At 47.0% G+C, this 6,000-nt stretch overlaps 1 protein-coding gene across 1 annotated transcript in view; it reads left to right on the top strand.

The window, feature by feature from the left end:
* The first annotated feature begins 4,893 nt into the window (after nucleotides 1-4,893).
* The window catches only part of PRICKLE1 (prickle planar cell polarity protein 1), a 66,384-nt gene continuing 65,277 nt past the window's right edge, over nucleotides 4,894-6,000 (top strand). The window contains exon 1 of the mRNA XM_069851806.1: nucleotides 4,894-4,940. The gene's annotated coding sequence lies outside the window, so the exon portion shown is untranslated. The remainder of the gene's footprint in view (nucleotides 4,941-6,000) is intronic.

Below are 6,000 nucleotides of genomic sequence, written 5' to 3'. Positions count from 1 at the left end.
GCCTGGAACAACAGTGAATTGGAAAACCTGGGAAGGCACTGTCTCTTCCAAATGCAAGCACGTATTCCAGCTTTGTCCCGACTCTATCAAGACGCAATTCTTTCCCTCAATGTGTGATACACCCAGGTTTACATAAGAAAAGAAATCAAACCTGGGTGCTGAGATGGGGACATAGTGCTCCTCAGCCAATCCCTCATTCAAACGACTGGTGATCAGGTTTCCAGCTACCCTGCAAAGACCACCCAGCACTCAGAGTAGGTTTGACAGAGGTTGTTGAGACTCCTGAGGATACAGAGGAGAAAAGCAGTACACCTGCTAAGGTAGTGGGGAAAGTTATCCTTTTAACCAATGGCATTTTGAAAACTCACTCTTAAGACTGCTTTTTTTCTTTTTTAAGCCAAAACTATATAGCTGATAAAGAACATATTGCTGGTTACATGCCAAAGAAAAGAGTTGTGTTTATAAGAATGAGTATTTGAAAATTTATGCCTAATTGCTTCTGGCAGTCCACATGACTTGATTCCAGTTGAGGTGGCCCAGAAACACCGATACAGAACTAGAAAAAGGTGCTCTCATTAATATTAATCATTGATCTGCTTTTTGCCTGAAAAACTCAAGTGCTGCACTAAGTAAGCCTTACAAGACCCATGTGGCATAAGACAGTTTTATTCTCTGCATGCAAAGAGGGAAACTGAGGCATTCCTACTGCTACTTAGAAGTACAAATAGGAACAGAATGGTCGTTGTACCCGTCGCGGGCTCATTTCCTAAAGAAAGCCTAAGAATTAAAAGAGAAAGTATAAACCCGAACCAGAGTGTCATATAAAGTGCACAGCGGAAGCTAAAGCACTGTTCCTTCCCAAAAATCCCCAATTGATTGCAGAAGCTGGCCTATGCTTCATGCCACAGAGAAAAGCTAAACCAAAACAAAACAGTCCAATGTGACCATGCAAAAAAAGCAATCTTATGTAAATATTGTTCTAAATACACAGGTAGATACCCATGGGGGGCTTAATATCAGTATAAAGACCACTATGCTTCACTGAAATTCTCCATGGCTAGGCATGGCCTTTTTCTATTCCTCAATAGTTAAACTGCTTTAGTATATTCAGCTGCATGGTCTGACCTGTATCTTTTTTAATGGCTGAATCAAACAGCTCTAGATCACAGGATCACAGAATTATCAGAGTTGCAAGGGACCTCTGGAGGATATCTGGTCCAGCCATCCCTTCTAAGTTGGGCTAGTCTCAGAGCTACATCAGTGCTAGTTTATATTTATGCTGCCTAGCTAAGGAGTTATTTTTGTTTACCTACTTGCAGCTGCAGTTTCAAATCTGTACATAAAGTTTACGCAAAAACAGTTTTGCGCAGTCTCTCGCCTATCAAGTGTTAGTCCTTTCGAGGTGAAAACATGGGACACTTTAAGGATAAAAAGAAATATTAGAAGTATTCACTGGAAGAGGTAGGATTGGAAAAGAAGGTCTGATGGATTGCTCTGTGTATTTCCTTGCAGAGTACCTGTGTGAACCTATAAAGATGCTTTGCCCCCCTACTTCAAAATAACATGAAAACTTTTCATACTTCGCATTTTTAAGAAGCTCCTGCAACATAGCCCAAAAATTGCATTCTTCATATGGGATTCATGATAACTGTCAGCACTACTTTCTTGAGAAAATTCCTAAATATAGAAGACATTTTAGAATACATTTTTCATACAATAGGTAATTGTCCTATGCAAGTTAGAGTTTTTCTATGTCAGGGTAAAAAGCAGAGACTCCAGGACCTTTTAAACTTACTTATAAGTAGTCTTGATGCTTTTTCTTGCATCAATATTTATGAAATTTAGTAAAAGTTTAAAAAATACAAAAAGACATTGTAATTCCAGACCTCATTTATGTGTAAGTTTTACTTACACTCTCTCAACCCACTCCACTAGCAGAGTAGACCCCATCTTCAAATTATCCAGACTTCAAGTGAATAAAAAGTGCATTCAGCTGTAAAGCATGAACAGTTTCTCATGGTAGAATGCAACAAAATCACAGCAGAGCCAAGTAGCTCCTATGGAAAGTGCTAGAAATTCAATGGAGAATATCATAGATCCCTCTCAGTACTTGCATTTGCAGATTGTATTTTTTTATCTTATTTCCAACTCTTTGCAGAATTGTGGGTGTACTTTCTTCCTGGTACAAAGTCCCATAGGTCCAAAGAGAAAACTGTCTCAGTTGTTTCATCAGGATTAGTTGGTAACTTGAATTGGCTTTATTTCTGTCCATGTTGTGAAAAACAGAGCAGGCTGTAACACAATTAAAGCAGTTATGCTGGATTTGCATTGCAGACATGGCTGTAGAAGGGGTAAATGACATTACTGTAGCAAACTTGCCAGGCTACCCATATGGTTAAGTAGAAACTTAGAGTTTATAGCTTAATTAGATTCATTTGTAAGTGAGGATCAGATAAACAGATATACAACTTAAAAGAGTGCACTGGCCGTAAATTCTTTCATTCCAGATTCAGATCTGCTAATATATGACTGTAAACACTTTTGACAAGCTTATTTAAAAGCCAAGCAATCTTATTTCCTATGCCTTTGGAACCTTAACTGGGAAGAAGTAAATTACGGAAATCATGCAGTGCTGCCCGCACAGTCTAAACTTATTTAGATCTTTATGATAAGTGCTACAGAAACGCTTGGCTAGGTGGCAAGGAAAAACACGGGACAAGGGACAAACAGCTCTATAGCAGCAGATGGCTACAAGCAGCTCTTTTGCCATTTTTGCCACCCTTTTCTTCACATTCCTTTTCTTTTTTTTTCATATTCCTACTTCATCCTTCCTGTTATTTTTCTCGTATTATAGAAGACATCCAAAATCATTCTGACGGACAAAGTGATGGAGACTTCTTTTAATGAGGTTTTATCTGTCTGTACAAGTGGCTTTGCTTTCTCTCTCCAGACTTCCTTGCAGAAGCAATCTGAAATAGCTTATTTTCAGACTTGGTTATGATTTAAAAGGAAATGTTCAGGAACCTGATGGTGTTACTACATCCAGGCTGCAAGGAAACAGCAGAGCAAAGCACCCAGGATTAGGATTGCAGCTGAAACTTTTAAGGTGATAAGTAGGTTTAACACTCTTGCCTGTAATAAAAGTTGTAGCATAGGGTTGTAGTCTAAATTTGTTTCCTGTGAGAGTTACATTTTTTTTTTCTGATGCAGTAAGATGATTTTGACCAGATTGGATTCCAGATAACAAACTTATTTTGCTAAGACAGGAAAACCAAATGTGTTTCAAAACATGAAAGGAAAATTGCCATTTCCCAACTTCAAATAATTCCTTGTTTAGAGAATCAAGAGAGACACTGCCAGACAATAGACCGATTTTCAGCTTTAAGTTAAGCTTTCACAGTTCCAAACACATTTGTTTCACCAAGTGAGGAGAGCTAGCTGCTCTGGTAAAATTATCTCACCTTCCAATTTCTGCAGAGAAAGAAAAAGGTCAATATTTTCATTGTTACTCAAACTTCTTTTTGAATTCTTCATAGAGAATTTAAACAGTGCGAGACCCCTGGAGAACCAGGAGCTCAATTCATTTGCTTAAAGGGCGTGAGGTGCGAGCAACAAGGGCTGCAAGCTCCAATAGCTTAAACAGATACCAGAAGTGTCAATAACAAGATGAAGGAAGGGATTTAAATGCACACGTGGCTACTTTGGTGCCCTTTTAATGCCTACCGGATTCATTTTGCTGTCTTATTTACATTAGCAGAGGGGCTGCTTTGTTTTGGGAAGTGCCCACGCTTGGAGCTTTTGGAAGCCTGGATGCTGCAGGCTCCACGCACTCAGGAGGGACAAGGGATGCGGGATGAGGAGGACAATGTTGTTGAGGAGGATGGTGTCGCCATGCACCGGTCCCCACCAGCAGTGCCCTGGGTACAACCCGTGGGAACCTGCAGCCCAACAACAACATCATGGCCTGCAAATACCTGCTCTCCATTACCCACACATCAGTGGGAAAAGGTTTAATTAACTTTCCTTCTCCCACTCCCCTGGCAAAAAGCCGATGTTGAGGAATGCAGCAATTGGCCTCACAGCTCCGTTCGATGTGAGGTAAATGGAAGAAGGGGCTTGCCCGTCCTTCGCATGCTCCCCAGCCTTCCCAGACTGGGGAGGAAAGAAGTTCAATAGCATCATCTTGGCTTGTATCAGAAACGGTGTGGCCAGCAGGACCAGGGAAGGGATTCTCCCCTTGTACTCAGCACTGGTGAGTACTCAGCACCTCAAATACTGTGTTCAGTTCTGGGCCTGTCACTATAAGAAAGACATTGAGGTCCTGGAGAGTGTCCAGAGAAGAGAAACTAAGCTGGTGAAGGGGCTGGAGAACAGGCCTTATGAGGAGCGGCTGAGAGAGCTGGGGGTGTTTAGCCTGGAGAAGAGGAGGCTGAGGGGAGACCTCATTGCTCTCTGCAACTACCTGAAAGGAGGTTGTAGAGAGGAGGGAGCTGGCCTCTTCTCCCAAGTGACAGGGGACAGGACAAGAGGGAATGGCCTTAAGCTGCAGCAGGGGAGGTTCAGACTGGACATCAGGAAAAGACTTTTCTCAGAAAGGGTCACTGGGCACTGGCACAGGCTGCCCAGGGAGGCGGTTGAGTGCCCGTCCCTGGCGGTGTTCAGAGCCGGGCGGGTGAGGCGCTCGCAGACAGGGCTCAGCCGCGGGCAGGTCCCGCAGCCGCCGCCGGTCCCCCCGCTCTCCTCCCCCGGCCCCCCGGCGGGCGGGGCCGAGGCGGCGGGCGGCGGCGATTGGCGCGCGGCGGGGGCGGGGGCGGGGCGGCCGGGCGGCGGTGGGGCGGGCGGCGGGCGCGGGGCTCGGGCAGTCGCGGCGGAGCGAGGCTCGGCGCCGGCCGTCCCCTCCGCGCCCTGCGCTGGGTCCGCGGGGCGCGCTGCCGGGGCAGGTGAGTGGCGGCGCCCGGCGGAGCGCGGGGCAGGAGCTGTCGCCCGGCGGAGCGCTGACAGCTGGGCTCTTCCAGGGACCCTCCTCCTCCTCCTCCTCACCCTCCTCCGGGGTCCGAACGGGAGAGCCGGGGCGAGCGTCGGGCTGTCCGCTGCGAGCGCGTTGCGTCCCCGGGGGGTAAATCCCCCCTAACCCGACTATTTATTTATTTTTACCTCCTTCTTCGCTGAAGGGTGAGCTCTGGAAGGGCGACGGGCGCTCCCCGAGCCCCCTCTCCCGCCGTACCGCGTCCCACCGCGGCGTGTGGAGCTCCAGGACCCCCCGTTTATCACCCGGCCGGGCTGAGTCCGGGGCCGCTTGGTTGTTGTCCGAGCGTGGGGTGCCCGGGGCTGGCCCGGGGCCGGAATCTGTCGCTGTCCCCCCGCGGGGTGGCCGAGGGGAGCGAAATAAAGCACCCGCCGGGACCGGCGCCTCTGAGCGCCGTCAGCTGCAGAGCCAGGAAACGCAGTGGGGGATGTTTTACAAGCTCTCAGAGAAATGTTTATACAGAGGATTTAAAGGTTAACAATGCATATTTGCTACGTGCTAAAACCTAAAAGGTGGCAAAAAAATAAGTGGCTAGCGTTACCGCCGGTGAAATTCCCCGTTTTCGTTGTCTGGCGGGTAACCGAGCTCTTCGAACTGCAGGTTTTTCCACGGCAAACTCCGAGCGGCTACTGAGATTTTTCCAGCAGGATGCGATTTCCCCCCTTCAGCTCCGCGTATTATTTCTGGGAGGAATTTTTTGTATTCCTTCTCTCCAGCGCAGGTGTATTGCAGTGCCCAGGTTTTTACCCCCAAACGTCAGCAAGTCAGAGGGGGCTTGGGAGGAGAAGGAGGGGGACAGGAGCGAGGAGAGCAGCTGCTCTGCCTGCAGTGACAGATTCTTTCATTCCTCACGGCGGAGCCCGGATGAGCTGCTCTGCTCCAGTTCAGCCAACAACACGGTTAATTGTGTCCTGTAAATCAAGGTCCACGGAGCTGCTCTTTTTCTGGATAACAAAAGGTTTTGTAATGAGTAA

This window comes from Phaenicophaeus curvirostris, chromosome 1, assembly GCF_032191515.1.
Source record: "Phaenicophaeus curvirostris isolate KB17595 chromosome 1, BPBGC_Pcur_1.0, whole genome shotgun sequence".
NCBI lineage: Eukaryota > Metazoa > Chordata > Aves > Cuculiformes > Cuculidae > Phaenicophaeus > Phaenicophaeus curvirostris.
The sequence above is the reverse complement of the archived record's forward strand: the minus strand, read 5'-3'. Positions and strand labels throughout refer to the sequence as shown.